Source organism: Dermacentor silvarum, chromosome 2 (assembly GCF_013339745.2).
Source record: "Dermacentor silvarum isolate Dsil-2018 chromosome 2, BIME_Dsil_1.4, whole genome shotgun sequence".
Lineage (NCBI taxonomy): Eukaryota > Metazoa > Arthropoda > Arachnida > Ixodida > Ixodidae > Dermacentor > Dermacentor silvarum.
In genome coordinates this window covers 153,930,198-153,953,646 of record NC_051155.1, presented here as the reverse complement: position 1 = coordinate 153,953,646, position 23,449 = coordinate 153,930,198, and the positions used below count along the sequence as shown (strand labels likewise).

The window sequence follows — 23,449 nt, the reverse complement described above, 5'->3', positions numbered from 1 at the left end:
ACTCGAATAGCCGCCTTTGGTGTAGCGAACGGCGCGCGGATTGCGGAACGGCCGCGCGAGGCCACACCACCAAGCACGACCGATGTGCAGGAAACACCGCCGCTGTTTACTGCTTTGCTCCCACCTTTGGGTATTGCAAACGTTACGCGACGCAGAAACTCGGGGGGGTGAGTTAAAGGCAAGGTTTACGTGCTAAATGGTGTGAGGATGAGGGGGTGGGGGCTAGGTGTTGTTAAAGCAGGCAGTACGGTGAGGTTGGCCGCCACCACCTTGACTCGCATGACACGCGCGCAGGCTGTAAGGGAAAGAGCGAACCGCCGAGTTCAGCAGTGAAGGCGACCCTCACGGAGAACTCTCACGCGTGGCTTCTGTGCCGAATGCACGGCGGTCAGGGCAGCGACGTAGCGAGAGCGTTTGGCGGCGAAGTGAGAGAGAGCGGGGCGGTGCGAGGAGGCAGCCGCGCGGCCTCGTTGGGCAAGTGTAAGTGCGAGAGCGCTTTGCCCGCAGCCGTAGTGTGTGTAAGAAAGCAAAAGTAAAGGGGCGAGAAACTCTTCCCCGCCAGACGCAGCCGGCGCGACAAAAAGCACTCCGCGTCCAGAGCAGCCGCCGCAGTCCTCTCGCGAAGCAGCAGATCGATCCTTGCGGACTCCTAAAGGGTGCTACCTCTCGACACGACACGACTCGACCGACCGTCGTCGACTCGTTGGGTTAGAGCGAAGCGATTCGCTCGCGTCGACGCCGACTGCCGTTTTACTACTCGGACCTCGCGCCGCTACAGCCGGTGATTTGAAAGCGCCGCTCGGCGCCGTCGATCGGAGAGTGTTCCGTGTGTGAACGTCTAGGTTCTCGCCAGACGCTTCTTGCTGTGCTTTGATTTTGCTTTCGCTTCGGGCGCGCAGCCAAGATCGCCGGGATGAAGCTGCTTCAGGTGAGACCAGGCTGCATTTTCTTCGATGTTTCAGTTGTGTGATGAATTTATCAGTTGGAAAGTATGGACTTTTCTGGTATCGACTGCAACATCTTGCGCAAAAGTAGTTAGTCTTGCGGTCTATGCCGAGCATTCCTTCTTTGATTTTCTTTGAAGCGAGTTATCTCTTTCATTTTTTGGTATTGTATGTTTCATAAAAAAAAAGTAATATCGAAGCACACATTTCTTTCGCTTCTGTCGTTAAAATGTTAAAGTAAAATTGGCATGTGTTGGGCATAGTAATGATAAGTTTTGTCTGATATTATGTTTCGTAGCCACATTGGCTTATTATTTAATTGTTCACCGCACGAGAGCCGGATTTTCGGTAGCCTGTCTTTCCACGTTTACCTAGCTGAATTAATGGCGTCTTCGTCGAATAACGGCGGCATTTTCTTTATTCTGGGATCGCAATCTATAATCACATGACATGTTCACTCGCGCTTTCTCATTTTTGAGAAACGCAAATGCGTGGAAGTTCTTGTGCATGAAAAAACCATATAGGCTCGTCTCAAATCAATCTACTTTTCTCACAGGAGAATAACGAAGCAAACAATTTTGAGAGACAGGCCGAAGATTATCATTAAAAAACGTAGCGCATAGTAGCGAGACTCGCCTTGTTGAACTGTAAACGACGTGCAGTGCGCCAGCTGCCACAGAGTGCACTCAAAACAAACGCGGCAGTGGAGAACATATGAAACCGACCGACAAAGGGAAAGCGTTGGGCGACTTCTAAACAGGATTTCTATTCATGTTAGTGCACGAAAGAGCAAGGAGAACGCGAATCCTCATAAACTTTTAAAAGAATGAAGGCAAGGTTGTTATTGTTTGAAAATAGTTTTTTTTATTTTTTCTAACAACGCCTAATTATGCTCAATATGTATACTTGATTAACACTCCCTTTTTAAGGCGTTGTCGTTGTTATTGCTAATGATGATTACCGGCTTCCGAGTTTCATGTGTGTTGGGTGCGATAGCTAGTGGCTGAGAACGACGGTGAAAGTTGTAATGCCGTACCTTCGGTGGCCATTTTCGCGGCGGTGGCTACGATGCGCCATGTGGTTCTGAGTCTTTCCGTAACCATGCCGCTCGGAAGAAAGCGAGCCTAACGCCGGCTGATTTCACTATGTTAGTTTCGGAAACTCTGTGGTTATTTTTCCCATCGTCATATTTACGATGTCCAGCGATGTCCACGAAGTCCACGATGTCCATCGAGAGAGAGACAAAGAAAGAAAAAGAAAATGCAGGGGAGGTTAACCAGGTTGCACCTGTTTTGCTACCCTACACTGGGGGAGGAGGTAGCAGCAAAAAAAAAAAGGAGGGGGGATGAGAAGAGAGATGAGAAGTGATGCTCGAGCACAAATAGCGTTTACCGTGCAACTAAAGGCGGTCGCACAACTCAGTATCCTTTGAAAAGTGCAGCAGTGATCTGGCGTCTTCATTTGCCGATGACGGCCGAGTCTATGGTGCCAATATTTTTCTTTTGTGAAGGCTGTGTCATCCAGTCGGCTTAAACCAACACGAAAATTATGTATTTCATCGTCATCAGTGGATGAGGAGATGTACTGTGGTCTCGTCGCAATCACAAAACTTGGGCGAAGTGCTATCCTTCGTGCCACCCTCCTCCGGCCATGATGTCCAAAATGTAATGTAGGGTGCGGGGCCGCCCCGTAACATGAGGTAAAAAATCTGAATGCAATATACGAGTGTTTATACGATCATTACGTCGAGACATCGCAGACGAGATCTAGAAAAAAAAAGAACTACCGGGAACATAGCAAAAGGGTTCCACAGTAACAAGTTACACAACACATCTCTTAGTTAACCTAATGCGCAGTCAATTCATATAGCAAATAGACCCAGTCCGCACGACTCGTTTGTTATTGCTTTGTTTCGCCCCAAAGCATTTCCTCACCTTTCCTTTTCGCTATCACGATGAAATATTCTCTTATTGAGCGCCACTTCAACTGGACAGCGGTAAATGCTTTATTTCGGTGAACACGAGTAAAAACACATTAGCATAACGTTGTCATACTGCTTTGCATAACGAAAGAAACCAGTTCGCGGTGTGGTTTGAGATTTGCTTTCACGTGTAGTCTGTGTAGTGTGTGTGAACATTATGGCACTCACCTATGCATGACGCTCCATCTTGAAGGACTTGCAGGACTGCCTCGAGAGATTTCCGTCTTGCGGAGTAGCGCGAGCCGCATTAAGCTTTTGGCGCAACATGTGATGGCGCGTTCATAATTACAGCGCTTGCCCTTTGCAGGGCGATTAACCATACCCTCTTCACCTACGAAGAACCTAGCCGAAGAAGTCCAGAAGCAAAACCTTATAATTTCCGATGATGAATCACAACATAATGGTTGTAATGAAGTGCGTGCTCTTGTTCAAACAGGGCTAATAATTAGCTGTGGGTGACGATGGGCGTGCTGGTGCAAGCCTGGAAACCTTGTGTATCATGGGTGCTTTTAGGCCGAAAGGTGCGAAGCCATAAACGCGGTAAATATCCTTCTATTCTGTGTAAATGACTGTATGCATAGCGTGCGATTCATTTAACAATAAACTATAGCTATCAAGTTGCATGTGTCGTAAATTTCTACAAATTGTTTGAAGGGCTATACGTCCGTCGCATCGACAACTTCGCTGCTGTATTCAACAGTGTCACATGCGCGTGTTACTGATACGCCTAGCGGCTGAAATAATCCCACTGGCTTCGCTGGCGCCTTTGCTCTCGACACAAACTCATGACGGGTGCAAGTGAACGCACATATTCGCATATACCAGATCTGCTGATGCTTCGTACGATGCAGCTTCTGCGACAATGTAATATACAAACCGATGTAGGGGCGTCCGCCTGCCAATGCAAACTGCCCCACATGGAGTGAGACTTCAAAGGCACGCGTTCTTTGTATGGTATCGGCCCCGAGCATGGAAGGATTGTGCCATGTCTACCTATTTACTATGTCATCAAAGGAAGCACCCGTAGCTTCTGACATGCCGGTGACTGTCTAGCTTTTCTTTAAAAAGAAAAAAAAAAAGACGAGAAGGTGGAGTACTGTATAGATTCATACAATTTCTCGTATTACAAAATTGAATAACGTCCTCATTGAAGCGCCGCAAACGAGTCAAGGAAAGCTGCGTAGCCTGCCTTGTTGCAATTTTGCACGGTTAGTCACATCAGCCAAGCACCAGTGATCGAGTGCTTTGGATGAGATTGAGAATTTTGATCACTATCGTATCGCTGGCTTATTCACAAACAATAATTTGTTCAATTATCAAAAGAAGATTACAAGACGTGACATAAGGAACGTTCGAAATATATGTGCATGGAGGCGCACACTCTGTTCTTGCAGGGGGTATATATAGTGTAACACAGAACAGAAGTACAAACGCAAAAGAAGAGTTACCCCCCACCGAACTACAACTAAAGCCACTCACTCCGCGTCACACGGGTGGCTTAATATTGCGCATATCTACAGAAAACAGCAATACTGTAGTTGTTGCATCTTAAAGTTGGCAATAGGGCGGTATCTATAGTCAACCTATAAAGAATAGAAATAAGTCTTTTTCGTCTTTTCAATTGTTGTATAATGCCGGCCTCGCTGTTTTCTTGAATGCGAATAGAAACAACGCCTTTGAAAGCTAGTAAACTCTAATAGAAGCTAACTGTCTGGTTTAAGAGCTTACACCCTTACGTTTACTGATTCTTGTTGTTGATTCTTGTTTTACAATGGCTTTCAGCCAGTGAAATAATACCGAGCTTATTACAGGTATGTGTTTCCCAAATTATAATCCGCTGCACATAATCAATATGGCTTCCTCGGTCTTATTTGGTCGCATGATGAACATACGATGACAGAAAGAATCTTCGCGTGTAAGCGATTATTTCACCTTACGACGCCCATAGTGCCGTTTGTAAAGTTCGCCCTGACGGACAATGAGAATTGTGTGTTTTCTGCGAGCCATATCTACAGCGTGTAATACGCGTAATATGTAGACGACAATCCGAGTGCTCGTAAAAAATGATGAGTTAACTTTTGACGATAGCGGATTTTCTTTCGTGGTGTATCTTCCTTCAACTTCACGTTTATTGAAGATGACGATTATGATTATTCATATGAACATATAGAAAAACCCCAGAGAGACAAAGAGAAGCGGGCTCACAATTGTATACTAAAAGTGACGCGACTCCCACTCGCTTAAAGAGAAGAGAGATAAAAAAAAAGATAAAAGGAGAAGACGAAGGAGATAACGAAAAGAAAAATGCAGAGAAAGGCCCACAACTTCGTAAGGTGAAATCTCTTATGCGGATGTACGAGAACAGCTTTTTTACACAAGGAGACCTAGTCGTTTTTTTGCGAATCTGTATCCAATAGAAAGACCATGCCCGATTAGCGATGGAGCAGAAAACGCATAATTCGGCTCTATATACTACTACTATTTCTACTCTATCTTTATACAATAGAAAAAAAATCAGAATTGCCAACGAAGATCAGTTAACTCGACTTTTAGGACACGGACTGAGATAAAAACCAGTAGACAACGTTGTTCCGTAGCAATGGCTCGTAACAAGAGATCTCAACAAACTTGCCCAGTTTGATGTGAGAGCAGAGATAAAATAACGCGTGACTAATTCAGCATCATTTATAGTCCATTGATCGCAGATACAGGCCTTTTCTTTATGGGGATTACAACTTTAACTGTACATCTATCATTTCAAAAGTTACATTCATCATTAAGAACAGATAATTCCCTTTCTCAATCATGCGTATAATATACTACTTATCCACGCTTGCTCTCTATGTTATTAGTGTGTCGAACAAAGTAACTAAAGTCGAACTCAAATGTTCGAATCGCATCTCGTTCTGAGAAGCGTCTAACGAATATTGCGCGGCGTCAACGTGACAGTATTAGGCACTGCATAAACGCTTTCGGCAGTGCCGCGTATTCGGAAGGTGTTGCTAACTTCGTTCAGACCGAGGCGATAAAAATTCCTGTTTCGCGAAGCGGTCCAATAACTCAGCTTCCGAGACTTAATGACCGCATCCACTTCCCGCACATTTCTTTCCTTCTTCAATGCGTCGTACCTGTCTGGCGGCCTCCTTATTTTTCTTATATTTAGTTTAATTAATAGAACAAGACGAAACGAACTAAGACTACTCTCTCTTCGTGATTTTCAGCCTCGGCGAACTTGCTCGCTTGCGTGCCGAGTGCCTCTCTTTTCTTTCCAGGTCCAAACTCCTCGCGGCGGCATGCAGCCCATTAAGGTCCGCTTAATGCATTGCGGGAAAGCGAAACCAGCTGTTCAAGTGAAAACCGGGGTTTCGCGACGCCTGCGACAAACCGTGTCTATAGTAGCTGCATGCCATGCAATGACAAAATAATAAAAATGAAGAAAATAAAATAAAATTAATGAGCACTGTAGCACTACTAGGTTAAACACACGTTTCAGCCAGTTTACTCGCTTGTTTTTCTTGTTTTGTTAATTTTTATTCTTTCTCGACTAGTAGAGCTGCGCAGATATACAGCTTCGGTGCCACTTCCACACGGTACGCGTTTCGCTTTCGTTCCGCGGGTTTTTATTTTTTTTTCGGCTGTTTTCGGGCACGACGCAGTGGCCCTAAATTTCTGCCCGTCAAGCTTGAAGTCACACGAAAGCGAACAAACAAACAAATAAACTATCAAGAACGAAACGGAGAGAAAGGGCGATGAGGAAAACGCGGTTAACCTTAATTAATAAGAGCGCGCATGCGTAAAACGCTGTATACGTGTGGTTTCCCGCTGTTCGCGTAGTATACATGCACGCCCGCGTATAGTGTGTGACGACGGAGAAGGGGCATCAACGCGAGCGTTCGTGTTAGTCTCTCCCGGCGGCAATAAATGACAAAGAGAGAGGAGAGTAAGAGAGGGAAAGAGGGTAGTTAAATGAAAGAAGCGCGTTGCGGTCGTCGCATTCACTATACGGAAGTGACATGTTTATACCCGTGCTATGCATGGAAAAGGCTGTGCTCGCGCAGGCTATGTGGGACGCGTCCGATGTTTTGAACTTTCTTTCTGTTCGGGGGCCGTCACGGCTTCTTTAAAAAGGCGGGCAGTAAAACTGCGCTCAGATAAGTGAATCGCTCTGGGGGAATTCGCGGTAGAGAGTCGGGAACTCTAAAGGCCATTTCGTACCTCTACGTGCGCCAGGAGAGATGTTCGCGATTTGTTCGCCGAATGAGATCGAAGTGGAACAGAAAAGCTGGAAGCTGTGATAAGCGTGACGAATCCGACTGCTTGTCATGCGTACAAGGTTCCGTTCGTACGAGTGGAGAACTTAGAGAATCACACGGGCGTTGTAAAATGAACTATTTTGCTTGGCTGATTTGGCTGTCCGCGGGTTGACGGAAATTGACTATATATTTACTTTTCAGACACCCGCGACTCGTACCATTTGATTGGCCGAGCAGGGCTGCCTCATGCTTTCGATTCCTGACGCGTAACAAAGGCTTTGGTCTATACGTAAAAGCGCGCCCAACTTTCCATGTAACTTCTTGCTATTCGGAATGACGCGCTGTGGTTTGAACGGACGTTTCTGCACGCGTATAGATTGGTGTTTTTTTTATTTCATATACAATTTGCGCCGACGCTCATTACACCGACATCGTGTGCTCCATGATTTGAATATAAACACAGTTCTATAATTAATAATTTTCTAGTGTATCCATCACTATGCCATCACGGTGTGTAGGTTTTCATGTATTGCTCGCACGCGGAATGAACGCTGCGTGCAAAGAACCTAACGTTGTGTTTCGATGAAATTGGCAGCAATCTTTTTTTTCTGTCCTCAATTTATTCCTTACTGAAATTTTATTCACGCCTTAAGTCACTCCCAAATTCAGCCGCATTTCGCGCGACGGGCGCAGCTTCTGTGGTTCTATAATGAATATTTCGCTCTGAAATTTTCTCGAGTGCGCGGGATATTGGAACTTGATTGATTCGGAACGGGGTCACTGTGCGGCTCAGTTACAATCAGGGGCCGCCGGACTTACGACCCGAGAACCGAGTCAGACAAAGAAACCGTGTCGATCCGCGCTCCCTTGCACTCAGCCCGTGGGAGTTAGGGCAGTGGCGCGTTGGTATGTGCGAAGCGTTGCCACAAGCGAGAGCAAAGAAGAGCGGATGAGGAAGGGACCGCAGGTTAATCAGAGTCCTCTCGCCCCGCGATATCATGTGATGCGTCGCGAGCGCTTCTTGAAGGGTGACTGGGGCCGAGCACGGAATGTGTCGCTGGACACCAGGGCCATCCACGTAGGGGCCGCATTGTTGTAATTATGGCCATGGACTATCTTCGACTGGTTCAATTCTAGGCCGCTTTCACAGGCAAGAATACAAGGACCGTGTCCATATATCACTGACGCTGAGAAATGACAAGGAAAAAAGAAAGAGACAGAGAGAGATTGCTACTGCGGTTTTTGAGTGCTATACCTTACCCATACAGCAGCCGCCTCTGGTTTTGCTGGTATCATTACGAGTGCGCGCAGTGTTCACTCTGTCCCGGTTTTTCTTTTTCTACGCCCTCACACCGTACGTCCCTCAGGCGTCGGGTAGACCACACACGACATCAATCTGGTCCACCTGTCAACCTTCCTGGTGTTTTTTTCTTTCGATCTTTCTATCTTCTTCTCTTGTTTCAGTATATAATCCACTCAGTGGCTGTTTTGAGTTCATTTAAATTTATTTCTTGTTCCAATGACGTGACGTGATGAGCAAAATAAGCCGCCTTATTGCTTGATAGACGATTGCAAGTGAGTTTGCTGAGATGCTTGTAGGTGAATTCACGATGCGTTCGCAAACTCAGGGAGTGAGAAAGAAGGCAAAGATGCAAAGATCGCGGTCACGCATTTTTTTATTGATATGATATGCATTAATGGCTAAATGTCGAGGGCGGAGCACGGACAGTTCAGGGATTAAATATTGTGCCAATCAGCGCGTACGTGCTAAGACGCGAGTATACCCGAAGGTTATGACGGCTGATGCACTGCAACATTCCTAAGCAAGGTCCCATCTATGAAGTGCGGCGTATAGAGGAATGTTTCACAAAAATATCGACCAGCTGGGGTGCTTCACCGGGACACCACTTGCATATCCCTGGAAGAGGCCGTCGTCCTGGAGTGAACATAAAAATAGGCGGATGACGATGACGACAACAATGATGACGATGATGATGCGGCCGCCACAGCGAGGAATCGAACTTAGGACTTTTCTACACATTTCTTTCTATTCTAATTTTTCGAATTGCCTGGTACGGTAGTCAACTCGGATGCTCACCTACGTAACTTGATTCTTTGTACTCTCTCGCTCTCTCGCCGTTCGTCGTCTGCTTCTTACCCGTGTCTCATCTTTCGAGGCACGCCTGTAACCGCATTTTAATTCTGAAATGAATAACCATACTGGCCTCTTGAGGAGAAGAGAGGACATAGTTCAGGTGTGCTGGAGACGCAAGTAACCTAACTGCCTCACAGATACTCGCTGTATCAATACGCTTGGCTTCAGAAACCGCTGCAGCGTCCGTTAGCTTTCAGCTCCTGCAATGTGCGAGTCCGAGGTTCTATGGTATCGTTCTCAGTGAAAGGTCTCCCATTCCAGTTGGCTAAGGACGGGATTTAAAAAAAAATAGGTTACTTGGCAGCATGTAATGAATCAGTTTTGATATTCGCAGCCACGTAGAAGATAGCGGTGCCCGGGAAGCTCGCTATGACATTTCATATGTGTTAGTTAATGCGGAACGATCGTGTAATCTCTGAAAAATGCGTGCTACTATTGCATCTCTTGTTTTGTTTGATTTCCGATGCATATTACGCTGTCTGAATTCACTCACCTAAGATCAGGCAGTTCGCATTATCACACGTATCAGTTACACATCAAATGCTTCTCCGTTGCTCAATTCTCATGGTATCTTTTTTTTTGAGTACAGAAAGGAAAGAGATATTAGCTTGGAATAATTCTACATAATTATTTAAGTACAGACCTCTCCTTTCCTATAATTACTAACAGCCAGTTGTTTCCTCACTCAAGGTCCATTCGATTCGCTTCTAACAACTACTTATTACCGAAACCTACAAATAATTGTGGCAAATTTATTACCAAGTGTTCAGACACGTTGCTGTGGAATTCATCACCATCTAATCTTAAGAAATACCACCTGCCTATTACAAACATAAATCAAACCTCCGTAAATTTTTGCACACAATGTTTTGTTGACAATATTTGTTCTGTGTTAATAAAAATAATATTTTAGGGTTAGCTAGTAACTCCAGTGATACGCATTAATTTTTTAATTGCGTACAGCTGCTGCGTATTCAATACACAGCAACTATATGTAACTTTACAATGTTAACGGGAGCTCCCCTTTACAGTCTTTGATTCTGGGACCTTCCTCTGCATGCGTACAATCCACATTTTGCACGCTTATTATGTGCAATAAACTAAAACTGAAACTACAACTTGCTTCTGACCGTCCGTTGTCGTTATGCTCTGAGTAGTAAGTACAAAAAGGCATTGCGAAGAATTCATAGTAATGGTGCAGTAACGAGCTAAGGTAAACCTATTTGTTGCACCTCCTAACGATAACAGTGTATTCGCAATGACAAGTTGTTCGAACGACAAGTTGGCCATGTTATCTGCACACTTTCTCGGAGCGCCAAAGTATAGCATTTTTCATTGCTACATAGCTGAATTCTAAATGAAGTGGTCATTGCCAGCGGTTTCGAAATTGCATGTGAGAGAGATAGCTCACAGTCCGCTAAATGCTCCTCTAGGTTTGCGCATTTTAACATTGGCAACAGACAGAATGCTTCCAGGGTCGCGGGTTGTTGCGGTTGCCTCAAAAGCTTACGCAAGACTCACGCACGGGGAGTAATTGCACACAGCTATAGAGGATACATACTTGTTAATTTCCAGGATTTATATCAGCGGGGCTGAATCCACAACGTCCACCTCGCCAACACTGCTGACGCCCTTCCGAATAGGTGCCAACCTTGCATTCATCGCGGTCCGCCAGTGCCCGCAAGGTACCGATGGCGCCATCCGTGCTTTTATGACGCTTACACTGCAATCTATGTGGCCGCGCTATGCGTAGATGGAACAGTGCCGGCGAACAACAGAGGTTATTGGGGTTTAGTTTTTTTTTTTTTATTTGTTCGACGCGGTACATTAAGGACAGCGCTGGACCTCTTTCGTGGAAGAGAAAACCCGATCGCGCCGGAAATCGGTCGACGCCAAGTTCCTCATTACTCGGGTTTCCCTTTCTCGTACCCCACCTGAGAACCCTTTGGTACCTTCCACCGTTAAACTTTCTGGCCAGCCGTTGTTGAAGTGCTTTATCATTTGATTTCCTATCCGCGTAAGAAGAATCACTTGGGACCTTCCAAAGCCGAGCTTTCTTGTTGGCAAATTGCTGAAGGGCAGTTCTTGTTTCTCCCCCATTTCCATTCACGCCGCTGCAAGCGGTACGTCGAGGCATGATACAGATGGGCGCGCGTTCCACCGACCGCACACGCTAGAAACACGACGAGAGGCAAAGCAATTAAAGCAGCTGCTCAGCGTGCAACAGCAGTGGCGAGCACGTAGGGGCAACGCCTGTGGCAGCAGCAGCAGCAGCGGGCGAGCATGCTCGTCCTCTCGCCTCGGCGTGCGCGCGCGGAAGTCAATCGCGCTCCGCCATCGACGACCTCCAAAGGACGTGCCGCAGACCGCAAGACGCCGTGGCCTGCGGCGGACACCAAGGTCTCGCGACCTCGTAACAACAACGGCATTGCGAGGAGGCTGCATTCCGCGCGCTCTGGCTGGAACGGGAAGCGAGACGCGCGGCTCGCCCCGCAGCCAAAAGCGGCTTCACGCTGCGTTGTATACAGTAACTCGCGAGCCCTTCGTGGCTACACACTGCTGGGTGTGCGCTCGCCCGCCCGTTATAAACGCGCGACGTGCTGCTCCAGCCGGCTGCCCTAGGCAGCTGATCGACGAGTGACCATTGTTCACAGCCACCCACGTCCCAAAGCGCGGGCCGGCGGCCAACACCCCTTTTCTTGAATGGTCGATGAGGTTTTTCCACGGTGCTTGGACCGCACGGGCTTCTACTTTTCTTTCTGTCTTCCTTTTTCAACAGGTGTCGGGACGGCGGCTAAAATGAGGAAAACTTTCTTCCTTTCTTTCTTTTCTTTCTTTCTTCTTTCTTTCTTTCTTTCTCTCTCTTCTTTCTTTCTTTCTTTCTTTCTTTCTTTCTTTCTTTGGCTCGCACCACCAGCTTTGGGGAGGAAAACCCGAAGAGACCAGAGACAAAACAGATCGGAACGGAGATCTAAATGCGGCGACATTATAATGTGTCGACGGACGGAAGGGGAAGCCGGAACGCGCCATCAAGCACGCCATTTGGGAGCGCTGCATTCAAATCGGGCGTCATTATCCGCCTTCAAGGATGGCAACTGCGCGTGCGGCGCGGTTTTTGGCTATTCATTACACCGGCATCGCAATTGCGTGAGTTCTCAGACGATCTCCAAGCACTGGCACTGTTTGCACGCCACACGCAGTGGTGGCCTTCGTTCATTCCTTCGTCGCTTTGTATTTTATATAGCTCTTAGGAAGGAGCATATACGAAATGCCTTTTGTATATAGCGAGCCTCACGCCGCTCGTTGCGTGCTATATAGAGAACTGTTTTACGCGGACGAACAGGCAGGAGCGAAGGTTTCGCTCCGGATCTGGACTTGGTGAAACTGCGTCGTTTTGGTATAGCAGCAGTTAGGCGCGCCACGGACCTATCACGAGCTTCTTGCCATTTGCAGTTTTCTCACGTTGCTCCACGCTCCCATACGGCTGTACGCGGTTCGGCACGGAAACAAGTAAACCTTGTCTCAGGGCGTGGCATATAATCGGTTGGAAAACAACGCGAAGTAGAACGGACAACCGCGTTTCTTGATTGCCGTCGTAAGGACTGTCTTCAATCAAGCAGATAAAAGAGAGCCGCCCTCGTATTTGCTTCGCTTTACGGCCAAAAGGAAGGCGCGAAACAACCGTGTACACGCAGGGCGAAGCACGCTTCATGCGATACTGCAGTGTATGGTGGCGTGTATCGCAACATGTTGCAGCACATAATGTGTGGCTGGCATTCTGGAGCGAGGTGTATTGGCGCATAACCTTCTTCGTCCCCGTAACCCGGAAACGGCACGGACCGAAAGGGGCTCGCGCCCACCTTGGCGCGCTTTATCTTCATTAAACTTGACAGGTGGACGTGAAACGCGCGTCGCGCTCCGATAATTGGTGGTTGGTGCGCGTCAGGATTCGTTGTATAGGGAAGCACACGCGTTGACGCTTCGGCGGTTCTTTCGAAGCGGGTGGTCACCATCGTCGTCGCCGCCCATTCGTTTATCGCGGAAAAGTGGGGTTCCCGTGTGCGCAAAGCGACGATAGCATGTTTTCAGAGAGAGTAGGGTTACCATGAGCGATAAGCGAGAGGCTTAGGCGATGAATATTGTGAACACGTTGTAGAATCTGCTGAAGTAATATGTATACTTCGCGTGTCAACGCGGTGTACGCGTTGTATTGCGCCGCACCGTACGTATAGTGGGGCCAGAACAGGAGATAGTGGTTTTCCGCTGCTTCGGGCAAGTGCTCCGTCAACCAGACCGCGAATGAGCTCAAACTGTAGCTCCGATCGCTTAATTTCGGAATGGTGATACGGTCTTTGGCACTGCGACAAACTGCTTTTCTTTTGAAATCACTCGCCAGAACCTTTATTTCTGATTGATTGTCTCCTTATCGATCTCGTTCGCGAACCTTTTTCTAATCGCTTGTCGGGTTTGGGCTTGGACATGTTCGTGTGTCTTTTCGTTTTTTTAAATATGGCAAGTACCGGCCGCAGAGGCATCGGTGGCTGCATTTTGATGTGGGTGAAATGGAACTGTGCTACTTAGAAGTTAGGTGCACGGTAAAGAACTCCAGATGGTCGAAGTTAATCCGGAGTCCCTAAATATAGCGTGCTCTTAATCAGATCGTGGTTTTGGCACTTAATGCTCCAGAAAGTAGTTAAGTTGGAAATGTTGAGTTCATGTTTCTTAGTGGCGCGTCCGTGAACTCGTAATATTAGAATGTGCTTTGAACCGCAGCTTCAAGAAAACTTCGATACGCACCACCATTGCTATGGCATTAGTTTCAACCCATTTAAGAAAACACTCAGCTGCCCCATAAGTCCCATATCCACTAATGGACCATTTGCAAATATATTCTGCGCATGCGTGAGAAAGGTCTTTTCCGACCAAAGGCTCTATTCTGAACGTTCTTCCATCATCTAAGAAACGGAATGAATCGTCGTACATTGGCGCCAACACGCTTGTTTTTTTTTTTTACCTTGAGACAGCATAAGCGACTGACCAGTGGTAAATAGCGCGCGTTGTAGGCCACGTTATAGCAATCTTGCGAAGCTATCTCGTTATAGCAATCTCGTGAAGTTAGATAAGGAATGAGGCCGGCTGATTCTACAACCCTAAAGCATCTGTATTGAGGTGAACCTACCGTGCTATTGCTGAGCCGCTTGGTGGACTCACAAGATCAATAGCCTTGCTTTTCTTATTAGATAGACGCAGAAAAAAAAGCGTAGTTTTAGTGAAGCGGCCAAGTCCTGTACAACTAACGGCGTTGCGTATAGAATTATGCTTACTTTTATTTTCTTTTTCTTTTTGGCCGCGTGCAACCTCATGTAATGTTTATGTTTATCCACCACCCACAAAACGGTGGAGGCACTTTTGTGCTTCTTGAGGACGACGGGCTTGTGTGAACGTCTTTGACTAATAGTGCAAGGTCACACGCGTCAGCGAATTCACCACTAATTTCCTTCTTTCCTTCCTTCCCTACCCTCTCTCTCTCTGTGTCATCTTTGTGTTCCGCTTTCCCATTCGCCCGTTGTAAGGTAGCCAACCGGACGTTATTCTGGTTAACCTCCCCGCCTTCTGTCTTTCTCTTTCTTCCTCCCTCCACAGCGGTCATAAATTCAGTATCGTGCAAATTTTACGTAGATGCACTACACAGCTCACAAGCCATGCCAAAATGAAAACATCAAGTCAGGCGGGTGTGTCCAGTGTGAGACGCCTCCGCAGCGATCGTCACGAGCACGAAGGCGACGCTCGATGAGGGAATAACGGGGACGGCAGGTGTATACGCACAGAGCAGTATACGGCACGTATCTCGCTACATTCAAGGATTCTGTGTTTCTTGTATCACAGTGACACGTGTCCATTCTTGCCAAGAGCGGGCACACACTCAGTGACACATTAGCCAATCGATGGATAGATCGATTAATCAATCAATCAATCAATCAATCAATCAATCAATCAATAAAAATCAAGTAAATCGAAGAATTCATTCAATACAATGCGTCATTCCACGAACTGGTCGGTGTGCTTTGGAGGTACTTGTGAGCCGACATTATTTGTTCAGGTTTTACGCAGAAATGTTTTTTTATTGTTTTATTTTGTTGTTTTTCGCAGAACAGAGATTTGCTGACTCGCACTACTTTGTCGGTCAGCGTACGAGAGTTATTACAAGCCCGTTCTCTCATACTAGCACTCGGCGCACAATTATGACCTTCGCATATGTATCCCTAAACATATCCGCCGAGATATTGACCGACTTTGACCGACTCAGCAGACCACTCCAAACCCGAGAAAGTAAGCAAACAAAACTTCGCTTTAAAAGCGGTGAGCCCAGTGGTCAGTAAGACAGAGTGGCGATCACGCACCGAGTGGGGAAAAGAAAGTATGGCAAAGTCAATATTTTTCTTTTATTGTTGCGTGACTGAACCATATATCGGCGCGGCGACATTTTAATCAGTAATCTGTGCAGCGTTGTGTTCTTGAGCCACTTTTAAAGTACCAGCGATGAGTCAGCTCGGCCAGAAAGAGATATCCTTTTTTTTCTTTTCTAATTTGAGAACTTGTCTGTTCTCGACGGCTGTCAGACCGTCAGCGCCGGATCCGCAACCGTGGCGCGCCACCCACGTTTCGCATTAAGCGGGTCACGAAATTTTGCCAAGGAAGGCTGAGCCGTGAGCGAGGACTCACCGCAACAGTGGGACAAGGACTGTGCCCGTCCGCCGAGCGCTGTTAACGAGACCGTGATGTTCATCACCGCCCAACCGGTGCACGAGCGGCGTGCGGGCGTGCTGCTATGCGCGAAAGCGCAAAGCTGCCGAAGGAGATCGGTTAAGCGTTTCCCGAGAGAGATATTCCTAGGCTGTAGAGATAGTTGATACCATGTGACAAAACAGGTAGATCTTTTGATGAAAGCAGTAAGTTACGAGAAGGCACAGAGGACACGGCACGCTGCTATCGAATACTACTACAGTTACTATAAGCACTTTCCGAACTTCACGCTTAAAAAAAGAAGGAAAAAAAAAGAACGAGAAACGAAAAACCAGGAAACAAAGAAAGAACAAGAAACAATTAAATTGTAGAGCTCAACGTCCCGAAACTGCACAGCTGGTTTGAGGGACGCCATATAATGAAGGGCATCAATTTTTTTAGACCCCCTGAGGGTTCTTCAACGTGCTACCGAATGCAAGAACACGAGTGGTCATGCATTCTGCGTCCACAAGAATGCCGCCGCTGGCACTCGAACCCACTTCCTCGCGTTCAACAGCGCAACTATACAGAGCCACTACGCAACCGCGGCGGGCCTGTCCAATATACCTTAGGTTGTTTGCAGCAGTTCACCACTGTTTGCAGGACGTCTTGCGATTGCGCTAACGGGATGCCGAACGCTACGTTTAAATGATTAGAATTAGAGGACGAATATTTGATTGGTGGCACATAGTTAGCCCCAGAATGCGGCATAGAAAACTAGTGCAGTTGTTATTCAAACAGCACAGAGGTGTATGTATAACACCTGTCAAGGAAAACAGCTGTCGTCCCGACGAAGACGAGTCCTCTTGTAGGTATGCTGGCTCCTCCGAGCTGAAGTCGTTTCTTTTCTTTTTTTCTTTTTTTCTTTTCGCACGCTGTGAATTAACGCGTTGGTCGGGGTCCATCCGCTCCATGGTTGCGTGTGGGCTTCTCTGTGAGGCATGATCTCGCGCTCATGACGGACTCCCTCATTCGTATTTTTTCTTGACTTCTGTGTTACTGCTTACGACTATGTTTATTGTAGGTTAACTTGAAAGCGTTAACTTTAGTGATGTTTGGAGTAATGAACTTTGGGGCCTCTTCTGTTGCCGATCTGTGTTGTACGAAAGTTTGGCCGGACTGAGAAAGAGAAGTGGGAAAAGGCGTGATTACCAAAGGGCTGGTTCGATGCTACAATGAAACTGTAAACAAAAGGAATAGGTCAGTCAAATGATAGGTCGTTCCCCAAACACCGCCTATGTGACGTGGTAAGAGAACTTAATTCACACTCAAGGTGCACGTTAAAGAACCCCAGGTGGTCCAAATTTCCGGAGTCCCCCACTACGGCGTGCCTCATAATCAGAACTGGTTTTGGCACGTAAAACCCCATAATTTAATTTTTTTTAATTCACACTCAAAGTAAAGTTGTCCCTGACCTGCCCGACTCACATTTCTCATTTGACGACGCAGATCTGCAGATTAGCCAATATCTCGCTACCAGCCGCACACGTTTTGAATTAGAGTTTCTGTGAGCGCTTGTCTTCTCATATCCTGTGCCGCGCTGTGCTTCGCGCCATGAACTCGTTCTTGACACGAAGCAGCCACATTTTCTTGCGTAAGATGCGATTTTGGCGAGATTTAATTGTTAACAAGATATACCGTCAATATTTTCGTATGCATACTACGATAACCGAGATGTGATTATGACGCACGCCGTAATGAGGGAGTCTGGATTTATTTGGATTGCGCGGAGTTCTTTAACTTGCATCTAAATTTAATGTATTCGAGAATTTATGAATTTCGCCCGCATCGAAATATGGCTTCCGCACCGGGATCGAACGCTCGACCTCAAGTTCACCATCGCAACACCATAGTCGCGTATCTACCGCGGCCGTTTATGTCGATTCTGAGCAGAGCTGGAATCAGAAAGATCCCTGAACGACAGAAAAGGCGAGGAGGGTAAGACGCTTCTGACGAGAATTAACTGCTTGGCGGCGGCTAATGTAGCCCGGAAGTCGGCCTCCTGCGATATAGATAGCGAAACCACAGTTTCGTCAATAAGCACCTTACCTCATTTCTCCACCTGTCGGTATTAAAGAAAGACAATCTGAGGTGCCGAAAGATCCGCCCGCAGGTTCGTTTCATAATATTATCGATTTGGGCCTCCATCCTACGCAGCGTGCACGCCGCCTATGCGCCGAACTAAAGCCTTATCGTCATCTCATGCACCGCGAAGATTATATGGGGCGCGCCAATTATTCCGTCGAATTATCCTTCAGCGAAGCCGTCGCAACTGCCCACCTTGTAGGCATATAACGCCTGCGCGGCGGCAGCCGCTCAGCAATTACGGAAACACAGCGATCTCGCGTTCGGCTATAGGCGAAGCAGTATACAGCATGCTGGCAGCTCTCCTTTAATTCCTACCCTCCTCCTCCTCCTCCAACCCCCTTCGTGTCAATTCCGTCAACTATTGCAAAAATTTCACTCCCTAGGCACGCATATTTCTAATTCTCTTGGTTTTTATTTTTCTCACTCTATAAAGTTCCGGCCTTATTCCCCCACGCTATTCGGGCGCGTTGATCAGCATCCACGTAATAACGCAAAAGTCCGGGCCGTCCGAGCAAGGAGCATAAAAAACAACAAAAAAAGACGAACGTTTAATGAAGGTTCGATCTTTATTTTCTTGTTCTAGCCTTCGTCTCGAGCAATGCGTGCATATACTATACGTGCTAGCTCGCCCTCCTTCACCGACACTTTTCGCCGTGGAAACCGGACACGTTTATTTGCTCCTTTTTTCCTTTTTGTTCTTTTTTTCTTAAGATATCGGTGCAGCGCCGACGCCTTGACGTGTAATGTGCCAGCAACGAGATCGAGCGTTTGCGTGCTTACGAGCAGCTCGCGCTTGCACGCACCCTCGGGCTGCGGTCATTGTAATGGAGCGCACAGCCGTATGGCTCCAGGTATTTCTCTCTCCCTCTCTCGCCTTCGGCTGTTGCCGCATGCAGAAACGCGGCTGGCCTGGCCTGGCCGCGGTGACAAGACCGCAAAGTGGCAGCGAGCGCGCGGCCGGCCGACCGACCCACATGATCTGCGCGCGTGAGCGCGCGTGAGTAGATATTTGGCGTTTACCGAATACTTTATCTCGATAAGGCTCGCGCGCACGCGCGCGTGCTCACGGACTGAGTGCTTACGAGCTGCCGCCCCGTATACGGCCACCGCTCAGACCCTGCTGCATGTATACGTTTCCGCGGCTCGCACGATCGAGATTAGTGGCGATATGGCCCCGCCGTCTTTTAGCCTTCCGCGCACGCACAGAGCAGGAATGCACCGATTGCGCAAATTTTTTTTTCTGGTCGGCAAGGACGTTCTATCTCCGCTGCGGCATTGCGCGGGTACACACGCTTGTACACACCTTTGTACTGTGCCGTGCTTCAATACGCACGACTGGCGACAAACTGAGCACGTCCCCTACACGAGACCCCCCCCCTCGAGCAGTGCGTTCGCTTGAGGCAGTGCAGAGTACGTAATAAGTGTATATACAGCCGTGGCGGAAGGAAACGAGTTCGGCATGAAAAGAAAGCAATCTAAAAAGAAAGAAACGGGTGCACTTCTGTCGTGTCTGTTGACGCGGGAAGTATGCAGAGCGTGGGAGCCGCGAAAACAAATTGCGTTCGCAGGCGCCGGAACCTTACAGATGCTTGAACTGTCAGGACACCTTGTTTTCTTCTCACGCGTACAGGTGTGGACCTTGCCTCACTTTTCGCACCTGTCGGTAAGGTATTCTATTATAACTGTGGCTGTCCAACCGGCGAAGTTCTTGTGTCTCTCTTGCATTCTTCGCATAGCCGGAGACGGCGACGAGGACGCCAGCGTTACTTGCGGAAGCTAGCTGCTGATGCATAGATGTGATCGAAGAAACAGTGCAAAAAGACTTTAAAAATATCTGGAGACACGTAGAATAGACATGCCACAAACGCAGAGGTGCGAGAGCGTCGTCTGCTCGGGACCTTGCCTTACTTTTCGTACACCCGGCGTTGTTCTTCACGCGAAGAATGCGCACCGACCGAGTCCTATAACCGGTGTCTCGCTCACGTTCTTAAGGGCCGGCGACGGTGTCGGCGGTGTCTGGCAGTAGCCGAGTCTTTGTAACGGAAAGCATCTCGTTTCTCGTCGGCGGGCAACGAAAAGGTGGCCACCGGTCTCTTTGTTTTCGAGGGCTTCTCTGCTGCCTTTGTTCGTTACGTTATTGTGGTGACACTAGCAGTGTAGCCCTCCTGGCGTGGCTATTCGAGGAACACCACTTTCGCATAACAGTTGGAAAAAGCAGGAAGCGGAAGAGTCTTGGCCTAAGCGTGTATATATTTGGGAACGCTCTCGATAACTCTTGTTACATGATGAGGAAAGAGAACTTTTGACGCAGTTCATCGTGTCATCAAGCGCGTGAGATAGATTCTTTAGCATAGTGCTTCTGAAAAAGACAAAGTTTTTTTTTTTTTTCGTATGCAGTGTAAAGGAATTTTATACTGTATTCACCGTTTAACACGACTTTCATGGCGCAGGCGGCAAGTAGCGTACGCTGTGGGTTTTCAGAAAGGTTACATAGAGAGTGAGAGACAGAAGAAAGGGGAAAGGCAGGGAGGTTAACCAGATGGGAAGATCCGGTATGCTGCCTCTCTCCCCATCGTAGGAACGTTACATAGAGTCTAGGGAACATCTACAGATGATATTCCGCGAATATTAGAATGTCGAAAGCTAGAATGTCGAGTACAACGAAGCAAGGAACATGGACTGAGCCCACCGGCCTTCCGAGGAAGACGAGGTTGACTCATCAGCTCCCAAAATATAGAGATGGTCTCTGTACTACCGAGATCATGTCTCCTGTTTTACTGCGTTGCGACGATATTGTTACAAAGTGTCGCAGCCACGGAAAAACGAGGGAAGCAACAGGAATCGTAGGAGCAACAACGTCGTCCTCTTCTTTCTCTTCTCTCGTTTTCCTAGTTTTTCCGTGGCTGTGACACTTTGTAACAATATGATACACTCGATATGTTTATTAAGACAGCCTGTGAGAGAGAGGCCCATCACTACTACACATTTTCTGCAAACGAGCTGTACGAAAATGTCAATGGTAGATGAAAGAAAATAGACTTTTTTTAGGAACTCTCGCGAATCGACAGATAAAAGTTATACACACGTTGTATAGCCGTATACACGTTACATATTTGCAATAACGTCCGTAAGAAGGCAATACGATCTAGAAGAAGTGCATGGACAATTCATAAAGTGTCAACATTTATTTTTAGATGAGTTGCCTCTTTATAATAGTTCAGGTGAAAAGGAAGCAGAAAGAAAGATATGAAAAGGCAGAGGGGTTAACTAGATTGCGCCTTGTTTGATACCCTTCACTAAGGGTTGGGGAACAGGGAAGAAAAGGAAAGGAAAGGGAAGTGGGTACAAACTGGTGCCGCGCGCACGCACCGCAGCATTGACCTTGCATTCAAAGGTGGTCGCATATCCCATCGTTTTTGAAACGTGTGGCCGTGTTCCGGTGACTTTCTATGCGGATGACGGCAGAGTCCATGACCGTAAAATTTTTTCTTTGGCTTAAAGTCGGCTTAAAGCAGCATGTAAAGTCTCTCTGTCGTCAACAAACGAATAGTAGACAAGACCTTGTGTTCTACGGTCTTGTCACAAAGCAAAAGTTTCACGAGACAACGTTCATCATGCCGATGCAAAAACAGCAGACTCTCGTAAAAGCGACGCGCAAGTACAAGCGACACAGTAAAATTGCTTTGCATCGAGATAGACCCGGCGGTAGTCGAAAGCGCAATGAAGAGTGAAACGAGTGCCGTTATAATCCGCTGAATTCAGGTGAAATAGGTCGCGAAATCGGTACACGTATGGTTTAATTAGGAACGAAAACCAACTATTCGAATATGACAGTGCCTGGAGAACGTTCATTCATATTGCACAGCCTGTGAATTATTAATGACCAGGTGAAAGGCGGTCCCTAATATGTAATGCTATCATTACAGATTTTCCCCGTCGAACTACACCCGGGCAATTAACGATGATATCCTTACAGCCGATCCGTCCTACTGAACGAGCATGTCCGCGCATGATAAATTTGAGGTTCGCGGACGATATTATTGATCGCTGCACGAGTTCCTCATTACGCTGGCCCGGTAGCCGGGGTCTCCATGCGAATCAGCCGGCAGTGGTCCAGTTTCGTGACCGGCGCCGAACATACAAGCCCCATTGTGCGGTCGTGACCCGTAGCACGTGGCAGATCGACAAAGTAAAGCCTTCGTGTGAGCACCCGTCGACTTATCTTTACCGTCGCAAAGCTGCGCTCTACAGTAAGCTGAATATGACATAACGGAGGGCTCCGGATTAATTGCCGCGCCTTTACTTGTTAAAGGCGGGCTAGGCTATCCCTACGATCGACGCGGTACCGACCGACCGACCTACCCTACCCCTACGAGGCAGCTAAAGAATGCTTCGCATTAAATACAAGAACGAAAGATGAAACGAAAGATTATATTTTGATGTCTTTGTTTCACTGTCATCGGGTATCGATTTTATTACGTCATCACCAAGCAGCAGTACACGCTAGTCTATTCGACCAGCGTAAGTGCCGCCTTAGACTGAACAACGATGACATTGGACCCATTCACTTCGAGTGCAGGAGATGCGGATGCCGTGTCGAAACCCACAGCAGTATAGAAAGCCGTCTCGCAGTTAGACGACGATTGGGTGTTGAGTAAGGAGGCGGAGCTTCTCGAACGGCAGATAATAGTGCGTGGGGCGCGTGACCAGAAGGAGCATCGCTTTTGCTGCGGACCATGCGAAATTTCGCATTTGTAGGGCAAGGACCCGCGCTTAAACGTCCTTTGCGTCCGTCGGAACGTGTCCTTGAAGCACTCGCTCGTGTACTCAATCAGTGACAGCCAATGCGCTTTTCTTTTCTCCCCAGGCTCGCTTGGGAATTTCTGAGGCCCGTAAACAATTTGCGAGACGACCTTTGGGTTTGTTTCAGATGGGCTGGATGACTTGAGTTTTGTTACAAATGAAGGGTGACTCGAAAACTGGTTCGTTGCCATGGCTGCACTCTGCCCGAAGGCTTTTGTTACGTTCGACATAAAAACAACGGCTTTCATCGCCTGGTGACTTAGCTACCACGAGTTTTGTACGATAATGCCTTAAGTCATGAACGAAGATGAACGTTTCAGTTTCAAAAAAAGGAAGATAAAATAATACAAATAAAAAAAATTAAAGCTAGTACAGGTGAGGTTTGATGAAATGTTGAGTATCATCGGTCATTAAAACTATCTGTATGGGCGATATAAACGCT

General features: G+C 47.3%; 1 pseudogene; it reads left to right on the top strand.

Annotated features, from left to right (window-relative positions):
* The first annotated feature begins 546 nt into the window (after positions 1 to 546).
* The window catches only part of LOC119441928 (uncharacterized), a 78,018-nt pseudogene continuing 55,115 nt past the window's right edge, over positions 547 to 23,449 (top strand).